The sequence below is a fragment of the Lissotriton helveticus genome, chromosome 7 (genome assembly GCF_964261635.1).
Source record: "Lissotriton helveticus chromosome 7, aLisHel1.1, whole genome shotgun sequence".
Lineage (NCBI taxonomy): Eukaryota > Metazoa > Chordata > Amphibia > Caudata > Salamandridae > Lissotriton > Lissotriton helveticus.
This window is the reverse complement of record NC_136068.1, coordinates 489,472,691-489,495,436: the sequence shown is the minus strand read 5'-3', so window position 1 is coordinate 489,495,436 and position 22,746 is coordinate 489,472,691. Positions and strand designations below refer to the sequence as shown.

The 22,746-nt window shown below is 43.7% G+C and overlaps 1 protein-coding gene across 2 annotated transcripts in view; it reads right to left on the bottom strand.

Moving 5' to 3' along the window:
• STX4 (syntaxin 4) overlaps positions 1-22,746 on the bottom strand; it is a 340,354-nt gene that overhangs the window by 63,727 nt on the left and 253,881 nt on the right. Inside the window, exon 11 of one of the 2 annotated variants that reach the window (XR_013598605.1) lies at positions 19,101-19,142. The exons of the other annotated variant lie outside the window; for it this stretch is intronic. The gene's annotated coding sequence lies outside the window, so the exon portion shown is untranslated. The remainder of the gene's footprint in view (positions 1-19,100; positions 19,143-22,746) is intronic. 2 annotated transcript variants of the gene reach the window in all.

The window sequence follows — 22,746 nt, the reverse complement described above, 5'->3', positions numbered from 1 at the left end:
GTGTGTAGTCTTCTTGCATTGTAAGGATAATGGCTGCTCGCAGGATGACTGCTAGGCAGGTTGTTAGTTTGCTTTTTGAGTCTTCCTCTGACCATGGTCCAGACACTGACTCCGATTCGGAGCATGAGGTAGGTGCAGAAGATTCAGGCAGTGAGTTTTCTCTTCGCATGGTATCATCGGATGATGATTCTTCTTCTAGTGCTGATGAAGTGCCTGTGGTAGAGAGGGACATTGATGTGCCAGTAGAGAGGCAAGAGCCATGTGAGCGGCAGCCTAGGTCCTCAAGGTTTCCCTTTTTTTCTCGTCGGGAAGAGGCAAGTGTGGTAAAGGCTGCGCCCAAAAGGTTTCACATTGCTGTAGTGCGCCAAAGGTTATCTGGTGCTGCTAGTCTTCCTGTTGTAGAGCAGCATGAGGCATCTGGTGCTGCTAGTCTTTCTGTTGTTGAGCAGCAAGTGGCATCTGGGGATGCGAGTTCTTCTGTTGATGTTGAGATGCAAGAGGCAGCTGTGGATGTGAGTTCTCCTGTTGGTGTAGAGATGCAAAATGTATCTGGGGATGCTAGTATTCCTGTTGGTGTAGGGCAGCAAGAGGCATCTGGCCTGCAGGCTAGGGTGGCTTCTTCTCTTGATGTTAGTGATGACGTCTGGGTTGCCCCTGGCATGGTGCAGCCGGAATTGCCAGACTTCACTGGTGTTCCAGGGTGTAGAGTGAATACTGACAATTTTTTGCCAATTCAATTTTTTCAGTTGTTTTTTGACGACGAGTTTTTGCAGGAGATTGTGGAGCAAACTAATTTGTATGCAGAGCAGTATTTGAGGGACCACAGTGCCAGCCTTAAGCCCCATTCTCGAGCTACCCATTGGTCTCCCACATATGTTGAAGAGATGAAGAAGTTTTTGGGATTAACTTTTTTGATGGGCTTGCTAAGGAAGCCATCAATGTCTTCTTATTGGTCCACTAGTCCCTTGATGGCAACATCTATATTTCCAGCAGTTATGACTCGTGATCGATATATGCTTCTTCTTCGCATGATGCATTTTGTTGATAATGATTTAGCGTTGCCACGCGATCACCCTGATTGTGACCGTCTTTTTAAGATTCGGCCTGTCCTTGATCACTTTGTTGATCGTTTTCCTGAGATCTTTGCACCTGGAAAAGAAATAGCTGTGGACGAGTCTTTGGTATTGTTCAAGGGCCGCTTGGTTTTTAGGCAATACATTCCTAGTAAGAGGGCACGCTATGGAATCAAATTGTATATGCTGTGTGACAGTGATACTGGATATGTTTATAATTTCAGGGTGTACACCGGTAAGGATTCCAGCATTAACACTTCTGCTTGTCCGTCCACTTTTGGAGTGACTGAGAAAATTGTGTGGGAACTAGGTAGACGATTATTTAACAAAGGCCACCATTTATATGTAGATAACTTCTACACTAGTGTGCGTTTGTTCAAGGAGTTGGCCAAAGTGGGCACTGTTGCATGTGGCACGATGCGCAGTAACCGGAAAGGTTTCCCAATAGAACTTGTTTGCAAAATGCTTGTGCGGGGACAGTCTACTGCATTGCGATGTGGGAAGCTTCTAGCTGTGAAGTTTTCAGACAGGAGAGATGTTTACATGCTGACTACTATCCATGACGAAAGCACTGAAGCTCTGCCAGTTCGGGGTGAGACTGCTGAAGTGCGTAAACCTGTGTGCATTTTAGACTATAATAGGCACATGGGTGGTGTTGACAGAGTAGATCAGAGGTTGGAACCTTATGCTGCTCTTTGAAAGGCTTACGTTTGGTACAAGAAGTTGGCTATCCATCTTTTCCACTTGGCATCCTTTAATGCTTTTGTTGTTTTCCAGAAATCTTGTCCTGAGTCAAAGATGCCTTTTGTTAAGTTTCAGGAGACTATAATAGGCAGCCTTGTACTAGTGGAACAGGCGACTGTGCCAAGATTTGGAGTGGTGGAGGAAGTGGCTAGACTGAAAGATCGCCACTTTCCAGAATACATTCCTCCCACAACTGCAAAAGACAATCCCACTAAAAGATGTAGAGTCTGTTGGCGAAGAGAAGTGCGGAGGGAGTCTCGTATGCACTGTCCTGACTGTCCTTCAAATCCTGGATTGTGTGTGCCAGCTTGTTTTAAATCGTACCACACACAAAAGAAGTTTTGGGAGTTTCATTGAGCTTGTAAGTGTACTGTCTGGTCTGTTTTCTGTAATATTTTTTAGTCTGCTTTAAGGTTTGCATTAGTGCAAAGCATTTAGTTTTTGAATTTGTATTAGCAGATTTGTTGGTTTCTACATTTGATTTGTGGTATTTCTTTAAAAAATTCTAATTTCGATGGTGGTGTGTGCAGGATTGTGCTTGGATTGTTGGTGTGCGTGGACTGGCGCTTGGCTGGTGGTGTGCGTGGTCTGGTGCTTGGCTGGCATAGTGCATGGATTGGAGTTGTGCTGGGGGGGTGAGTGGATTTTTGCTTGGCTGGCGGAGTGCATGGTTAGGTGCTTGGCTGGTGGTGTGAGTGGATGGCGCTTGGCTGGTGGTGTGCGTGGTCTGGTGCTTGGCTGGCATAGTGCATGGATTGGAGTTGTGCTGGGGGGGTGAGTGGATTTTTGCTTGGCTGGCGGAGTGCATGGTTAGGTGCTTGGCTGATGGTGTGAGTGGATGGCGCTTGGCTGGTGGTGTGCGTGGTCTGGTGCTTGGCTGGCATAGTGCATGGATTGGAGTTGTGCTGGGGGGGTGCGTGGATTTTTGCTTGGCTGGCGGAGTGCATGGTTAGGTGCTTGGCTGGCGGTGTGAGTGGAGTGGTGCTTGGCTGGCGGTGTGTGTGGAGTGGTGCTTGGCTGGCGGTGTGTGTGGAGTGGTGCTTGGATGGTGTTGTGTTTGTGGAGTGGCGCTTGGCTGGTGGTGTGCGTGGAGTGATGCTTGGCTGGCGGTGTGTCTGGAGTGGTGCTTGGCTGGTGTTGTGTTTGTGGAGTGGCGCTTGGCTGGTGGTGTGCGTGGAGTGATGCTTGGCTGGTGGTGTGTGTGGAGTGGTACTTGGCTGTTGGTGTGCGCTGAGTGGTGTTTGGCTGGCAGTGTGCATGGTCTGGTGCTTGGATGGTGATGTGGGTGGACTGGCGCTCGGCAGGCGGTGTGTGAGTAGTTACTTTCTGTTGGTCACTACACACACTGCTAGTTGAGTGACACTCCACACAGTCCATCATTTTGTGTAGTTGCAGTGTCAGAAATGTGGGCGTGTGAAAGTGATGGGCCCTTGAATGGCGCTGTTTGCTGGTGTGAGTGTTGAAATGTGATGGGTCCGCGGCTGGCGGTGTGAATGTTTTGTATGTGTCACGCGTACGAAAGGTGTATGAATGGCCTGTAAAGAGGTTGGTGCCTTGACGTGGCTTTACAGCTCACGAGCTGTGAGTCAGTGGTTCAGTTTATCATACTTTCAATTATACGCAGTGTATTTCTTTTTTGATTAAATTACTTGCGTATCCAATTGTATGTACTGAATCATCACTCACCCTCGTGCCAAATCCAACCAGTATGTGTGGGTGCTTGCGGATTAGATGGGTGTGCAGTAATAATTGTTTTTTTTCTCTTTCTGCATTAGGGTGTACCTTGTCCCTTATTGTGATTGTTGTAATGTGTTGCTTTTCCATTCGGATGCTGTCAATGGTCTGGTTTGTATCAGGTATGAAAGGTGCGTGGATTGCCTGTAAAACGGTTGGTGCCTTGTCGTGGCTTTACAGCTCACGAGTTGCGAGTCAGTGGTTCGGTTTTTATGCATTTATTAATTGACAGACCATTTCATTTTTTTGAAATATCTTGTTAATAAAAATTTAATGTACTGAACCATCACTCGCCCTCGTGCCAAATCCAACCTGTATGTGTGTGTCTTTGAGGAACAATGGTGAAAATGTTAAGTTCACCAGCTTTTGCAAGAGGGGTTACCTGGGTTTTTGGCCCCGTGCGAGACAGCCATCTAGGGAAACCTACCAAACCCACACATTTCAGAAAAGTAGACACCCGGGGGCTTCCAAGGAGGTATGGCTTGCGTGGATCCTCCAACGTTCCTTTACCCAGAATCCCTTGCAAACCTCATTTTGTGCTTGGAAAAAATCAGTTTTTTCACACGTTTTAGTGTGGGAAAGCGTGGCATCACTGGGCTCACACAAATTACCTCCCACCCAGCGTTCCCCAAGGTCTCCCGATAAAAATGGTACCTCACTTGCCTGGGTAGGCATAGTGGCTGCTTTAGGAAAAGGCCCAATTCATACTGTGACGACCAAAACATTGCCTTTAGCCAAATAATCTTATTTTTTGAGGGGGTCACCTGAGTTTTTGGCCCGGGGCTTGGCGGGCATCTTTGGAAACTACCAAACCCAAACAGTTTTGAAAGCTAGACACCCGGGGGAGTCCAGGGAGGTATGGCATGCGTGGGTCCCCCAATGTTTTCCTACCCAGAAACCCCTGCAAACCTGAAATTTTGGTCAAAAAACCCACTTTTCCGTACTTTTTTGGGTGGGATCTCGCTGCCGGAACAAATGTCCTACCACCCAGCGTTTCCCTTGTTCTCCCGAGTAAAATGATACCTCACTTGTGTGGGTGGGCCAAAGGCATGTGACTCAGGCTGGGGGGCTTAATTTGTAAAACTTAAATATGACTAAAAACTACTTTTTTCAAAATTCATTTTTGGGTTGTTCTGCTTTGGGGCACCCACACAAGTGAGGTATCCTTTTACTCTGGAGAACAAGGGGAACGCAGGGTGGTAGGACTTTTTTGCCGCCACAGCGATCCCACGCTAAAAAGTTTGGAAAAGTGCTATTTTTACCTAATTTTAAGGTTTGCAAGGAGTTCTTGGTAAGAAAACATTGGGGGACCCACGCATGTCATACCTCCCTGAACTCCCCCGGGTGTCTAGTTTTCAGAACTGTTTTGGTTTGCTACTTTCCAAAGAATACCACCGAGCCCCGGGCCACAAACTCAGATGCCCCCCCCCCAAAATCAAGGTAGTTTTGCAATAAGGTAATGTAAATTCACCACCGTACGATTTGAACCGTTTCCTGTTGCAGCCACTATGTCTATCCACGCAAGTGAGGTACAATTTTTTTCAGGAGACCTGGGGGCACGCTGGGTGGGTGGAAATTTGTGGATCCACGCAGATTCCAGAACTTTCCACCACAGAAATGTGAGGAAAATGTGGTTTTTTGGGTCAAATTTTTATGTTTGCAAGGGATTCTGGGTAACAAAACCTGGGGGTAGGCAGAGGAGTCACCCCATCCTGAATTGCCCTGGGTGTCTAGTTTTCAAAAATGTATAGGTTTGCTAGGTTTCCCTAGGTGCTGGCAGATCTACGGTGCAAAAACAAAAGGTAGTCTTTTTGTCCGAAAAGTGCTAAATTTCACTGGGAAATTGAGGTGCGACCATGCTGTGTTTTGCGCTGTTTCATGTCGCAGCCACTATGCCTACCCACGCAAGTGAGGTACCATTTTTATCGGGAGACCTGGGGGCACGCTGGGTGGGTGGAAATTTGTTGATCCACGCAGATTCCAGAACTTTCCACCACAGAAATGTGAGGAAAATGTGTTTTTTTGGTCAAATTTTTATGTTTGCTAGGGATTCTGGGTAACAAAACCTGGGGGTAGGCCGACGAGTCACCCCATCCTGAATTGCCCTGGGTGTCTAGTTTTCAAAAATGTATAGGTTTGCTAGGTTTCCCTAGGTGCTGGCAGAGCTACGGTGCAAAAACAAAAGGTAGTCTTTTTGTCCGAAAAGTGCTAAATTTCACTGGGAAATTGAGGTGCGACCATGCTGTGTTTTGCGCTGTTTCATGTCGCAGCCACTATGCCTACCCACGCAAGTGAGGTACCATTTTTATCGGGAGACCTGGGGGCACGCTGGGTGGGTGGAAATTTGTTGATCCACGCAGATTCCAGAACTTTCCACCACGGAAATGTGAGGAAAATGTGTTTTTTTGGTCAAATTTTTATGTTTGCAAGTGATTCTGGGTAACAAAACCTGGGGGTAGGCGGACGAGTCACCCCATCCTAAATTGCCCTGGGTGTCTAGTTTTCAAAAATGTATAGGTTTGCTAGGTTTCCCTAGGTGCTGGCAGAGCTACGGCGCAAAAACAAAAGGTAGTCTTTTTGTCCAAAGAGCTTAAGATTTCACTGGGAAATTGAGGTGCGACCACGTTGCATTTTGTGCCGTTTCCTGTCGTAGGCACAAGGCCGACCCACACAAGTGAGGTACCATTTTTTTCGGGAGACCTGGGGGCACGCTGGGTGGGTGGAAATTTGTTGATCCACGCAGATTCCAGAACTTTCCACCACAGAAATGTGAGGAAAATGTGTTTTTTTTTTCAAAATCTTAGCTTTGCAAGGGATTCTGGGTAACAAAACCTGGTGGTAGGCAGTCGAGTCATCCCATCCTGAATTTCCCTGGGTGTCTACTTTTCAAAAATGTATAGGTTTGCTAGGTTTCCCTAGGTGCCGGCAGAGCTAGGGTGCAAAAACTACAGGTAGGCACTTTGCCAAAAAAGGGTCAATTTGTAACTGCAAAATTTAGGTGTGACCACGTTGCATTTTGCGCCGTTTCCTGTCGCAGGCACAAGGCCGACCCACACAAGTGAGGTACCGTTTTTATCGGGACACTTGGGGTAATTCAGATTTGTAAATCAACTGTTATTACCAATTGAGCTTTCATGCATTTCTCCCTTTGAATGAAAGACATTGTGTAAAAAAAAAATCTTTATGAAAAATGACCAATAATTCTCATGCTAGTATGAGTATTCCCAACTTTGAAAATGTGCAATCACATACTATTTCTAAACTCTATAATTTGTACCCAATTCATAAATACATAGGTGTCTTTCATACAGATTATTCCATGTATACATTTTCCAAGACAAAGTGCACTATACCCAGTAAATGACAAAATACCATTGCAAGTTGCTGCTCAGTTTTTGGATCTGGGTTCGTCGGGTTCTTGGTGAAACTACAAGTCCTATATATCCCCACAACCAGGAAGGTCTAACGGATGTAACGGTGTATTGCTTTCCAAGAGCTGTCAAAATTAGAAAAAGTTATAGGTGAAAACGTTGAGACAAAAGGCTGTTTTTTTCAACAAATTTTCATTTATTCCAATATCTAACTGTTAGTTTCTATAACGAAACCTTCATGGATTTAGACAAATGACCCCTTTCTGAATTCAGAATTTTGTCTACTTTTCGAAAATGTAAAGCTTTCCGGGATCCATTATTGCTTTCAAACTCATTTCTACCATTAACTGGAAGGAGGCGGAAAGCTCTAAAAATAGCAAAAATAGACTATGTCCCAGAAACATGCCAAAACTGAGTGAAAAATGTCGGTTCTCTGACAAAAGACTGTCATTCCCTGAAAGCTGAGAAAATGGAGATTTCAGACCCACAAACCCTTTTGTGATACCATTTTCAGGGAAAAACCCAGAGGCTTTCATTTGCAGCCCGTTTTTCCCATTTTTCTGAAAAAAACAAAAAAATCACTACATTTTGGTTAATTTCTGGGACCCCTCCAAGGGAATCCACAAACCCTGGGCGCCTTTAGAATCCACATGATGTTGGAAGAAAAGGACGCAAATTTGGCGTGGATACCTTATGTGGTCAAAAAGTTACAAGGGCCTAAGCGCGCACTACTCCAAAACGCCAAAAAAAGCCTCAGCACAGGAGGGGAAAAGGCCTAGCAGCGAAGGGGTTAAATGACTTGACATCCAAGAAGATGCCAAAAAAGGTTCAGTGGACAGTTAGCTGTCAAAAGGCATTTGATGACCTGAAGAAGGCCATGTGCTCTGCACCTATCCTGAAGAGTCCTGACCAGAGAGAAACGTTGGTCAGCTATTGAGAGGGAGGCCTTTGCTGTGGTTTGGGCCCTGAAGAAGTTGAGGCCATACTTGTTTGGTACTCACTTCCTAGTTCAGACAGACCATAAGCCCCTCTTGTGGCTAAATCAGATGAAGGGTGAAAATCCCAAACTGCTCAGGTGGTCCATTTCCCTACAGGGGATGGACTTTACAGTGGAGCACCGCCCAGGGACTGACCATGGTAATGCAGATGGTCTCTCCAGGTACTTCCACTTAGAACATGAAGACTTATCTGGTCAAGGTTAGTTTAATGTCCCTGCGTTTGGGGGGGGGGGGTTGTGTAGGAGAGTAGGGTCTGCTATCCTATGGTCACCCCAAATTTTTGCTTTTTGCTTCACTGGTTTTCGACTACTGAGGCTGTGGGCCTGCTAATCAGACCCCCAGCCTGCTGTTCTCTCTCTAAATTATTAATACATGTGCTATAGGTACATACCACAATTGGAAATGGACTCCTTGTCAGCCCCTGTACCATGCACTATAGGTGCTCAGGGCATAGGTGCCACCAAGGCCTACCAGGGGCTGCAGCATATCTTTTGCCACCCCTGGCTGGTTCTTAAATTGACACAACTGGCTGATCACTCAGCTGGGGCAAGTTGGTGTAATCACCTCTTGCTTAGGTATAGTATACCTATATCTAAACCTATATCTGGACACATATAAACCTGTGAGTCACTCCTATGGAAGGCCTTATCAATCCTGGAGGCAGAGTGCGTGGTTTAATGTGAGATGGAGCTCTAGCATGAGCTGAGCCTGTCTGCAGCCGTCGGGAACAAATCCCTAAGCTGTTTCAGGATAATGCCATACCATATACTATTAAGTGCATTATAATCCTCGCGGTTGTATAGCAACTTTGGTTTGGCTTTATCAAAACATGTCGTGTAAGGTGTCATACGATTTGGAATACTATCCCCTCGCCAGTTCTGGCGACGGGGATAGCATTCCACCCCTCTAGAGGGAGAAGACATGTTACTTTACTGAAATTCAGTTAATTTCTAAAAGATCCTCAGATCCACAAAATGGATGCTTCTGCCACAGACACAAGTCTGACCCCCTGAAGCTGACCGAAACTCAGCCAAGGGGGCCTGGACAAAGGGTTTCCTGTCGCAGGGAGGTGTCACACCCCCCCAGACAGGAGTTAGTGGATTGTAGCAGGGAGGTTTGAAAGAAACCAGACACTGCATGGGGAGCACAAGGCTGCCCCTTGCATAATCCGGTCAAACCGGTTCTGGGGCACACCAGCCCCAGTCCCAGCGCGGCCTGGATCAAAGGAAAGGGGTGTATCCACCCCCTTCCTGGGTCCCACCCATAGGAGGGGACCTAGCAGGTAATCCAGCCCCCCAGATTCGAATAAGAGTGGGAGCAGTGCCAATGCACTTCAGATTATCCTGATGAAACATAAGAAACTAAACTCTGGACCCTTCGACATCCTACTCAACGTAGAAGACTGAAGAATCTCCCTTGTGGTCAAGGAGTGACCACCCTGTGCAAACAGGCACCATCCAGCCATCGACGTCTGCTTTGTTGCAGTTCCCGCCGGAACTCGAGCGACAGAGATCGACGAGATCAAGCTTGCCTGCCTTCTAACAGCCCGATCCACAGTCCCTGCAGAGCTGAGACCCGTGGAGGTGACCGGAAGCGTGGGGCACGCCATCTTGAAAAGACCACGAGACGCTGACCGTGCAGCCCACGAGTGACCCTCGAAGCTGTACACCGGGGTTTGAGAAGCCCCAATCCTGAGCCACTCCTTCACCGAAGTTCAGCCCTCCACACTCGACGAGTGCTGCGTGGGGCCCTTCTACTTCTTTTGGCTCAACGAGTTGGCCCGGTCACTTGCCAGCTGGCTTGTGGCCCCTGTGCCGACGAAACTTGAAATACGACTTGTGATTCTGGTTGATCCAGATTGACACCAGCTCCCCTGAAAAGGAGCCCCCCTCTGACCTTCCTGGTCCGAGTGAGAAGCAATCTCCCAGTTCCGCGTGGATTGCTTTTGCCAAGTGTTGTTTGCTCCAATCTTGAAGCCGACAGCGCCGACGGCGAGAGCCTGCGTGGGACAGATCGTGACCTGCTCCTGGACGTCGTAGATGCCCCAGAGCCCACGTGACAGTGGAGAGAAGCTCCTCGACAACCACCTGATTGCGCCCGACATTGCCTGGTTCCATCCTGGTTCCACCCTGGTCACTGCTGAGTGACCCAGACTCTGTCCCCTCTGCTTTCAGGTACTTTTCGACTTGGGTCCACCCTTGGATCCCACCGGACACTTCTCCTTCCCATCGCCTGCAGCATCTTCAGCTTCAAGCACCAAGAGCCTGCGTGACGAAACCCGACACTACTTCGACCCTGTGCACCCGCTTCCTGTGGGTGAGGTAACATTGCAACGCCGGTGTTCCCACACTGGTACACACCTCTAGGGTCTGTGTCTCAAGTTTTGTCCTTCTAGGTTCAGCGGAAGTGTCCTTAAATTCTATTTGTGTAACTTTTACGCACCATTGACTTAACATTGGTACATGCTTGTGCTTTCAGCACTGCACCCGAATCCCGCGGGCTTTTCCCGACTTCAGCATTGCTTGTCCCGACTGCTCCCAGCGATTCCCTAGGCCCTAGGCCTAACCACTGATCGATTGGTATCTCTTATACCATTTTTTTAGTATATGGTTTGAGTGGCCCCTCGCCCTCATCCAAAATTGTGCAACTTTGTATGTTATACTGTGCTTTTGATTTAACGCTTGGGCCCCTTTGTTCATAAAGAATACTGGGGATTATTTTAATTAATAAATACATATATTTTTATAATATATACTTGTGTGGTGTCCTTTCATTTGGTATTACAGGATTGTGATTGGTAAAACAGCTCGCTTAACACGACCTCTTGAGTTAAGCCTTTAAGGCTGCTTAGTCCATGCTACCCCTAGGATAGCTTGTCTAATAAGATTGACTTACAACCAGACACCATAAGGGTTGTTTGGACTGATACAAGGTGGTTCCAGAATTGGAGACATCATATATCAGGCCAACTTCTCACACTGCCTGTGAAGAATAAGATCTAAAGGCAACGTGACCATGTCAGGGATTGTATAAAGGCTGAGGTGCAGAAAATGTTAGAACTTGGAGTGATTGAGCCATCAGAGAGCCCCTGGGCCAGCCCAGTAGTCCTTGTGCCAAAACCTCATACCCAAGATGGAAAGAGAGAAATGAGATTTTGTGTGGACTATAGAGGTCTCAATGCTGTCACTAGGACAGATGCTCATCCCATTCCAAGGGCAGATGAGCTCATTGATAAGTTGGCTTCTGCCACATTTCTGAGCACATTTGACTTGACAGCTGGCTATTGGCAAATCAGGCTAGCTGAGGAGTCTAAAGCCAAGACATCATTCTCTACCCCCAGTGGGCATTATCAGTTTGTGGTGATGCCCTTTGGTTTGAAGAATGCACCTGCCACCTTCCAAAGGTTGGTGAATCAAGTCCTTTCTGGGTTGGATGACTTTTGTGCAGCATATCTAGATGATATTGCTGTCTTTAGCTCTACCTGGGAGGATCACCTGATCCACCTGAAGAAGGTTCTGGAGGCCCTGCAGAAGGCAGGCCTGACTATCAAGGCTACTAAGTGCCAGATAGGGCAGAGCAAGGTTGTGTACCTGGGCCATCTAGTAGGTGGGGGTCAGGTTCACCCCCTAGAGAGAAACGTTGGTCAGCCATTGAGAGGGAGGCCTTTGCTGTGGTTTGGGCCCTGAAGAAGTTGAGACCATACTTGTTTGGCACTCACTTCCTAATTCAGACAGGCCATAAGCCCCTCTTGAGGCTTAATCAGATGAAGGGTGAAAATCCTAAACTGCTCAGGTGGTCCATTTCCCTACAGGGGATGGACTTTACAGTGGAGCACAGACCAGGGACTGACCATGGCAATGCAGATGGTCTCTCCAGGTATTTCCACTTAGAACATGAAGACTTATCTGGTCATGGTTAAGTTTAATGTCCCTGCGTTGGGGGGGGGGGGGTTGTGTAGGAGAGTAGGGTCTGCTATCCTATAGTCACCCCAATTTTTGCTTTTTGCTTCACTGGTTTTCGACAATGTGGCTGTGGGCCTGCTAATCAGACCCACAGCCTGCTGTTCTCTCTCTAAATTCACAGATATGTACTTTAGGTACATCACCAATTTGGTGCTGGACTCCTTGTCAGCCCCTGTACAGTGCACTATAGGTGCCCAGGGCATAGGGGCATCCAAGGCCTACCAGGGGCTGCAGCATATTTTTTGCCACCCCTGGCAGGTCCTCAAATCGACACAATGGCTGATCCCTCAGCTGGAGCAAGGTGGTGTAATCACCCCTTGCTTAGATATAGTATACCTATATCTAAACCTATATCTGGACACATATATACCTGTAAGTCACTCCTATGGCAGGCCTTAACAATCCTGGAGGCAGAGTGCTTGGTTTTATGTGAGATGGTGCTCTAGCATGAGCTGAGCCTGTCTGCAGCTTTCAGAACCATTTCCTTATAGCTGTTCTAGTGATACTGCCATACCATATACTCTTAAGTGCATTATAATCCTCGCGGTTATTGCTAACTTTGGTTTGGCTTTATCAAAACATGTCGTGTTTGGTGTCATACACTTTGGAATACTACCCCATCGCCAGTTCTGGCGACGGGGGTAGCATTCCACCCTTCTAGAGGGAGAAGACATGTTACTTTACTGAAAACGCGGTTAATCCTAACCAGAGCCCCAGCATCACAAAATGGATGCTGCTGCCACAGACACGAGTCTGGCCTCCTGCTGCTGACCGAAACTCGGCAGAGGACGCTTGATCAAAGGATCTCCTGTCACAGGGAGGTGTCACACCACCCAAAACAGGAGATAGTGGATTGTAGCAGGGAGGGTTGAAAGAAACTAGACACTGCCTGGGGCGCACAAGGTGTCCCTGGGCAGATTCCAGTCAAACCGGTTCTGGGGCCATCCTGCCCCAGTCCTGGCAGCAAACTGGACAAAGGGAAAGGGGTGTACCCACCCCCTTCCTGTGCCCCACCCATAGGAGGGACCTAGCAGGTAATCCAGCCCCCAAATTTGGAATATAGGTGGGAGCAGTGCCAATGCACATCAGATTATCCTGACAAACTTATGAAACGAAACTCTGGACCCTTCGACATCCCACTCGACGTGGAAGACTGAAGAATCTCCCTTGTGGTCAAGGAGTGACCACCCTGTGCAAACAGGCACCATCCAGCACCTCGACGTTTGCTTTGTTGCAGTTCCCGCCGGAACTCGAGCGACAAAGATCAGCAAGAGCCAGCGATCCTGCCTTCCAACAGCCCGATCCAAAAGCTATGCAGAGCTGAGACCCGTGGAGGCGACCTGAAGCGTGGGAGCGGCCATCTTGGAGAAACGACGAAGTGCTGACCGTGCAGCATCCGAGGCTCCCTCGAAGCTGTGCATTGGAGCGTGAGAAGCTCCAGCCCCGAGCAGCTTTTGCACCGAAGCTCACCCCTCCACACTCCTCGAGTGCTGCGTGGGGCCCTTTTGCATTTTCCTGCTCGACGCGTTGGTCCGGTCGCTTGCCCATTGGCTAGTGGCCCCAGAACCGACGAACCTTTGAATTTACACAGCTGGTCTGGTTGCTCCAGACTGGCCCTCGCTCCCCTGAAAAGGAGCACCCGCTCTGACCTTGCTGGTCCGAGTGTTAAGCGTTCTTCGAATCCTGCGTGGATTGCCTTTGCCAAGGTTTGTTGACAGCGATCCGGAAGCCGACACCGCCGACAGCGAGAGCCTTCGTGGGACAGCTCGTGATCCACTCCTGGACATCCTCGGTGCCCCAGAGTCCACGTGGCAGCGGAGATGAGCTTCACAACATCAACCTGATTGCGCCCAACATTGCCTGGTTCCTTCCTGGTCACTGGCTAGTGACCCAGACTCTGTCCCCTCTGCTTTCAGGTACTCTTCAACTTCAATCCACCCTTGGATCGCACCGGACACTTCTCTTCTGGACGCCTACAGCATCTTCATCTCCAGGCACTATAGAACTGCGTGACGAAACCAGACACATCTTTGCACCTGTGCACCCGCTTCCTGTGGGTGAGGTAACTCTTGAACGCCGATTCTCCTGTAGAGGCTTACACCTCTAGTGTCTAAGTCTAAAGTTTTGTCCTTCTAGTCCAGTCGGAAGACTCTTAAAACTGTAACTCGATAACTTTTACGCACCATTGACTTTACATTGGTGCATGCTTGGGCTTTAGGCACTGCACCCGAATCCCGCGGGCTACTCCCGTCCTAACTACTGTTAGTCCATCGTAGTCCAAGCGATTCCCAAGGCCCTAGGCCTTACAACTGATCGAATAGTGATTGTTATACCACTTTTTTGATATATGGTTTGAGTGGCCACCGGTCTCATCCATAAACGTGCAACTTTCATATGTAATATTGTGCTTTTGTTTAAACGCTTGTGCTTCATTGCTCATAAAGAGTAGTGGGGATTATTCTGAGAATAAATACATATATTTTTATAATATATAACTTGTGTGGTGTCCTTTCATTTGGTATTACAGGATTGCATATGGTAAAACAGCTGGCTTCACATGCCCTCTTGAGTTAAGCCTTTAAGGCTGCTTAGTCCATGCTACCCCTAGGATAGCTTGTCTATAAGGTTGACTTACAACCATCACCATAAGGGATTGTTTGGACTGATACAAGGTGCCCACAGAACTGTGGACATCATACATCAGGCCAACTTCTCACACTGACCCTGTTTTTATTAAAGAGGCTACTGCTTTTACTAATGAATTTTTTGCTTTTAACAATCCTATAGATACTACCATTCCTAATAACTGGGATGCCTTCAAGCCCTCTTTCCTGCTTTTACCGTCTCATATGTTTCTAGCAAGAAGAAGGTGTCACGGAAAAAATACGAGGATCAGCTAAGTCGAATTAAAGAATTGGAACATACTTATTTCACTTCTAAATCGGCATCTGCACTTCATCAGCTTATCAAAGCTAAGTCGGATCTTAATAAATTAGCTACGACTGAGGCTTGTAACATTCTCCTTAAAATAAAATCCAAATACCATGGGGGTCAAAATAAAGCTGGTCATATGTTAGCCAATTATCTAAAGATCAAGTCTGAACGTAAAACAATTGGTCCTATCCTAAATGAATCCTCTAATAAAAAGGTTTCATCGGATGAAGAAATTGCTGATGTTTTTCTTAAGTATTATCAATCTCTCTATTCTGAGGATACCTTCCCCTCTCCTCAAAATTTACATACTTCTTTTTCTGGCCTTCCTTCCCCACCTCCCCTACCTGACGAATTTAATGCTTTAGAACAAGATATCTCCTCTCAAGAGATAATTAATGCAATTAAATCATTGAAAAAGTCCAAGGCTCCGGGTCCTGATGGCCTTACCACTGAATTTTATACTACGTTTTTCTCCATTTTTGTCCCTAAGCTCTTGGCGCTTTTTAATTTTTTCATTTCCAATGCAAAAGCCTCTGGATCTTTTATGGATGCTTTGATTATTATCATTCCTAAACCGGATAAAAACCACTCCTACTGTAAGAATTATCGTCCCATTTCCCTAATAAATTATGATTGAAAAATGTTTGCAAAAATCCTTGCCACCCGTCTTGAGAATGTGATTCCCTTATTAATTAAAACTGATCAGGTTGGATTTGTCAAAGGCAGATTGGCATCTGATAACGCACGAATGTTCGCTAATGTCATTTCTTACGCCAAAAAATGTAAATCTCCCCTCGCCGCCCTCTCTCTAGATGCAGAGAAGGCTTTTGACCGTATTAATTGGCAATATATGTTTGCAACTCTCCAATGGTTTGGTTTTGGGCCCTCCTTTATCTCTTTTGTTAAACTATTATACTTGTGTCCAGGAGCTAGTATTTTTGTTAATAATTACTTTTCCAAATCCTTTCCTCTATCAAGGGGTACTCGACAAGGTTGTCCTCTCTCCCCTTTACTTTTTATCCTTTGCCTTGAACCCTTTTTAGAACGTATCCGTGTTAATGCACACATTCAAGGCTTTCAGCCTAATTCCCTTAAAACGAAAATTTCTGCCTATGCTGATGATATATTAATCTATATGTCCAATCACACTGACTCCCTGCCTCATTTTTTTAATGAAGTACGATTATATTCTAGTATCTCTGGTTATATATTGAATCTTTCCAAAACAGAGGTTCTACCCTTGAATTCATCCTGTTATCAGTTTATGTTTGATAATACTGAGTTTGCATGGTGTCCTTCCAAAATTAAATATCTTGGAATCTGGTTTGCCCCTTCCTTACATGATACTCTTAAATGTACCTTTACTTCCCTAATATCCAAACTCAAGTCACTTTTACTTACTTGGTCTCCCTTATTTTTATCTTGGTGGGGTAGGTTAGACACCATAAAAATGATGATTGCCCCGCATGTTTTATATACACACACTCTATGCTCCCTGATAAAATTCCCCTTTCTTATTTTTCTCAACTCAATTCTATATGTTCAAAATTCCTGTGGAATAATAAACACCCACGTATTGCCATTGCCAAGCTTATTCGTCCTAAAGTAGAAGGTGGGGTTAGTTTTCCAAATTTCAAACTGTATCACTCTGCTTTTTTACTCAAACAATCTTTTGCTTTAGCTTATGACTTCGGTGATACTCCTCTCCCAACCTGGATTGTTTATGAGCGCTTCCCTTTTCGGATGTCGTCTTCATGTCCAACAGTACTTTTTTTATCTACAAATCCTATCCTAAACTACTCCAAATACCTGTTATTTACCACCTTTTCTATTGGTTTTACACCACTTCAATGTTTTCTTTATTCCTCTTTATGGTTCAATACATTTCTTAAGTAAAAGGGTAAATCTTTCTATTTCAAATATTGGAAAGAAAAGGGTATCCTCTACGTACATCAACTGGTACGGCTTCGTTCTGCTCTCCCTTTTCTTACCATACAGGCTACATTTCATTTACCAGACTCCTCCCTTGCTCAATATACCATTATTTCCACTGCTATACAATCACACTTAGCCACTTTTGTTATACCTGATGATACATCCTCTCTTACTCCTTCTCCTTTATTCTCGCTTTTCCCCACTCATAGACCTAAAGCTGCCCTTGTTTATAAGTTATTGTTATCTAGTGTTGATGAAAGACGTAAATCCCGTATTGAACTTGCATGGGAAACTGACTTATCTGTTTCGTTTTCTATTGCCACTTGGGATAAGTTATGGTTTAAATTGTTCAAAGTTTCTCCTGCTGCTCGTATTACGCAATCCCTGTATTTAATTTATAATAGAGCAGTTATTACTCCTGTTTGTATTTCTAAATTTTCTCCCTCCTCTTCTCAGATGTGTTGGTCATGTTCTACTGTTAAGGGTACACTAATGAATCAATTATTTGAATGCTCTCATGTTTCCTCGTTCTGGAAATCAGTTTGGGATATATGTAAGTGTATTTTTCAATGCGCTTTCCGCTGACCTTTCGAAATGTTTTTTAGGCTCTCCATCTTCTGATTTTAATATCACATCCCCTATTTCATTGTTATTTGACCTTTTTATTGCTCTTGCTTTTAAAGTTATTTTATCCTCTTGGAAAGATACTTCTAAAATTTCTTTGGTAACCTGGTGGAATTTTGTTTGTGATGAACATAGGATTTCTACTGTCTCTTCTACTTCCCTCTCTCGCAAAATTAAGTCTGACCTTCTCTGGTTACCTTTCACTATGTATCTTTCTACATCTGCCCCTATGTTCTAGCTTCCTCTGCTCTCTTCAAGTTTCCCCCTCTTTTTCCCTTCCTTTTCTTTTTTTCCTTTCTTCTTCCTTCTCTCTCTTTCCCTCTCTTCACTTTTGAAATTTTTCTTTCATTTGCTCATTATAGTACATATTTTGTCCTATTTTTGTACTTCCTTGATCTCTAAATATATTTTGTATCTTACGCCTATATCTAGTATTTGTATTTCAATGCATTGTATATTGTATTTGAGTTGAAACAATATGAGTGATTTACTTTCAGATGATAGTAAATCGAGGTACCCCTACTTATATGCTCACCCCAAAATACATCTATTTATATGCTCTCCTAAAATAAATAAGAGTGGCTGCCTTCCCTCCGTTAGACTTATAATTTCTGGTATTGGTGGACCGACTGAAAAATTCTGAATTTCTGGATGTGTTTCTGCAACCATACGTCTTCAATCTCCCCTCTTTTATCTGGGACACTAAACATGTCCTTAATCTTTTAAGTGACATTACCTGGGAGGAAGGAATGTTACTGGTTCCTTTGAATGTGGTACACAAATATATTACATGACTTTGGTTTAATGGCAATAGAGAATTTTTTCAACAGAAGGCGGGTTAAACTCATTATACTCTACTATAGTTGTGAGAATGATTCAATTAATTCTGGAGAAGAATGTATTCATGTATGATGGAAGATCATACCCACAACTTTGTGGGATGTCATGTATTCATGGGTTGGTTCCACAAAAAAGCATGTCTGAGGTTCTGGTGGTGCCAAATGGACTGAATATAAACAAAGCTGTGGAAGATTTACAGACAATGTTCTAATCATTTGGACTAGTTTTGAGCCCAAACTTGCAGAAAGTGTGGCATATTTGAATTCAAATTCATAGAACGGGTTTCACTTTAGAATACAGTTTTCAAAGCATTACCTTTTTAGATGTATAATTGTACGTTAGTAATATGACATCACAGAGTGTAATGTACCGTAAAAAGACATCATGGAATTCATTATTGCATGCATCTAGTTCTTATCCAACAAGTCAATTTAGATCTATTACATTCGGAGAACTGGGTCTAGCCAGGAGAAACTTCAGTAAGGATTAGGAGTTTCTTTGTAATATCTATGATACTGGAAAGAGATTTTTGAGGAGAATATATGAAAAAAGGATACTACAGGCTGCTACTATAAAATCTAGAAATTTTGACAGAAGTGTTACACTAAATGACAAAAATAAAAAACACTATTGTGATACAGACGTAATCAGACTTATTACCTCATTTGGCCCTTAAATCATTAACCGCTAAGTAGACTGAGTAGAATTCGTATTAGACATTGTCATCTTCTAACAGCAGCCAAGGATGATCATGTCTTGGTGGTCATCAATAACACAAGGTTTTTGAAGTGCATAAATTACTCCACTTGCAGAATAACCGTGGATAAGGTGAAAACTTTTTCCCATAATAACAGTCACATTTATGAGATTAAAAGTAATACTAACTGTATTAACTGCGGTACCAAATGTTGTGGTATATATTTTGATCTGCAAATGCCACAAAATATAAGTTGTTAGTACAAACATACCTTTACATGACAGAATTTCTGAATACTACAGAACAGTGAAGCAGGATGACTTTAAATATCCTTTGTCAATACATATTTTGGACTGTAAAGCACAAGTACACATCTAAATTTTCAATTTCATGGACTAGAGCCGGTATTGATTGAACCTAGAGGGGCAAATCCTGAGCTCAAACTGAGAGGCCAGGATGCATTAAGGATTATGAAAATGAAAGCAATGGAACCAGAATTTAACACCGACAATGAACTGCACCATTTCTTGTGTGATACATGAAGATTATTATAAGCGACACAAAGGAGCACTGTCACAACAACCTATTATTCATTTTCTCAAATATTTTATTTGACCTGATATTACATGCTTTTCCCCCGTTGCTTTATTTGTGGCAACTGCCATTACCTGTGATAATTTATTTTAAGTTATTTTATGAGAACACCTACTTTCTGATTCCCTCTGGAGGATTTTAAAGTCTGAGTGGGTTCGGTTTTTATCCCCGTTTTTAACCACGGATAAGCTTCTCTAATATACAAACACCGTTTTGATAGTGTTGATGCTATGGCAACGATAACAAGCAATATTAAGATTAGTTCTATATATGCTGGTTTGTTTTCATAGAGGAGCTCTCTTCAGTACTCATTTTTTAATCCGTAATTGGGAATTTTTTTTGTAGTAAGAAAGTTGGTGAAACGGACGTTTGCTTTACTCAAGCTACACAATACAATACGGAATATGCAAGATGGATGACACTTACTTCATTTCAGATATTGCCTTTGATAGTACTATACGGATTTTAACATTATCATTATATGATCACCTTCACTTTTAGATGATATATCTATAGAAGGTATTACTTTTCAGTTCGTAATTGGACATTTCCTTTACTGAGGAAGTTGTTGGAGCGGATGTTTTCTCTACCTAATCCACTTAACATTACAAGCAACATGTAAAATGGCTGACACTTTTTTTTGCTATTGACAGTCCTATATTGATTTCGCCTATATAAACTAGTTTAATATGGTGGCCATTCACCACACGGCACACAGGCACTCGATCAGGACAACATGGAATACTCTGCTATTAGGTGAGTTTGCCTAGCATCTCAAGTTTTTCCCCTTGGAGTTTATTTTGGCATTCCCTATGATTTTGTGATAATCTGTAATCTGAAGATGGGTAAATTTACAGAGATTGCCCTCTTAAGCATTTTTTGAGTGGACTGGGTGACAATTTATAAAGTTCTGTGTAAAATTATAACTGATGCTGTGGACGGATATTATCTGGTTTTAGATGGCAATTTCAATATTTATAAGGTGAATTCGGACTTACCAATGGCATAAATATAGAGGGTGCATTTTTCTAACCCATATACTTATTCACCTTGAACTCAGTTGCTAAGTAGTCCAATATTATTCATTTTAGATATGCAAGGTCGAAACAACATTAGAAGATTGCCCTTATAACACTATGATCTGGTGAGTCCTTTTCAACTCTCCATCACAGGGTGACTTTAGGATTTGGAACTTTGGTTTGGTGATGTGCAGGATATTGGCCTGGATTAGAGGAGTAATTGTTCATTTACTTGTCTATGATATTGTTTATCAGAACAAAATGAATTGGTTATACTGATTTTCCAAGAGTAATAACTTGGGTTTTACTGTTTGGAACAGATGACACTTGGGGCCTGATTACGATTTTGGCAGACAGGGTAATAACTCTGTCGCAACGTGACGGATATCCTGTCTCCCCCCCTTATTACAAGTCCATTACAGCCTATGGAGCTTGTAATGTGACGGACAGGATATTGGTCACGTTTGTGATGGAGTATCCCATCCCCCAAGATCATAATCAGGCACTCAGTGTACTTTATTCTCTATCTGGATTACATATTCTGGCCCATATTATGATTCACAGGTGTCATTATCTCTGGACTGTCACATAGGAGCATTGTTAATTATCACTGTTATATTTGGTGACTTGTCTGATATTTAAACACATGGATACTTTACTACACTAAAATATAATGTTTTAAGTTCGTCGTTCTAATACACTTATATTGTCTAGTTTGTGGTACCTTGGGTGATGGCCACGGTTTTAACTTTAATTTTATTTTCTAAAACAGGTTACTCTTTGAAACCCTGGGGAAGTCTGCTTGAAAAGAATTGTCCAGCGACGAAACATGTGTTGGCTATTGATGTGAAAAATCGTGTACATCAAGGAGTGGAATTTGAATTCATATAAAGAAATAACCAATGAAATCAATTTCAAGATGTTGGACTATTTGTGATAATACCAAGAAGACTTTTCTACAAACCTGGAAAATAATGTTTGTAGAGTACTCCGGATTGGTTTATTTTATGGACATGTCTTCTTTGAGGAACTTTGGGTGGCACTTCCTCCCTAGTGCACCTGTGTATTATTATTACATTTTCCTAAGTGATTGTATTGAGTGGAAAGTAGGTTGTAGTGTGATACTAATGGAACTTGGGTTTGTGTGTGACAGTAATATCCAACCACTGATCATTGTACATTGTCTAATACATCAAGGGTAATTTTTGTGAACAATTTAGACCTTGGTACTAATATTGCTAAAACCTAACGTATGGCATGTGGCCCTAAGAATTGCAAGGCCATTTTCATTAAGGGAAAGGGAATCACCTTTGATGAACTAAGTTCACAGTCGCATAGTCTGTCAACCAGATTCTTAAGATGTAATCAATCTGTTCATGCTCTCTATCTGTCCATCAATTCTAACGTATGGGGAAGCCATCTGGCAATACAGTAAAATACTCATACATCAGACTGATTCACCCATCTCTTGGGGTTACCTAGCAGTCCCCAATATTTCTCACAAGACGCTTTAGTCTCAAGCTAGGTAAAAGATGATATCTAACCAACGCCTATGCCTTGGTGAATATCAGTCTGGATAAAAATCCAGGCCTCCCTAAATCAATCCATTTCTGAGAATTACTTAGACTGTGACATGGAATATAAAATCCCGTGGCCTAATTGAGTATATTAAGCGTACAGCCGATACCCTTGGTAGACCCGACCTTTTCTAGAGTGCTCAACAGATTACCATGGGTGAGGAAGTGTTGGTGAAAGATACATTTGACACATGCATGTCATCCTTACAGGAGGTAGCAGCGTGAAAAAGCTGACAATGCAGGGTTAGGATATACTCCGAACAACCCTAGATATACAGCCTTATTTAGTCTGGGGGACATTTATGGGAAAGTGCCTTATTACCCAGATTTCGTCTTGGCAGCATTCACAGCTATCATAGCTTTCCCCTCGGCCGACATGAGTCTGCAACAACCCTTCTCTGTCCACGGGATGAATTCTTCACACCCTTTATTGAACTTGGTCTTCTTTTGCAAATTTTATAAACCTTTTACATGTCATTTTTTAATTCCTGTTCTTACAATTCGTGCTTTTTTTAAATAAACATAACCATGCACTCTATTTTTTAAGAATTTTGAGTACCCCTGAAATAGGTTATCGCATCAGATGTTTTCTAAAGTCTGCAGTGCGTAACTGCAAGTCACTGCTTTTTTTTTTTAAATATAAA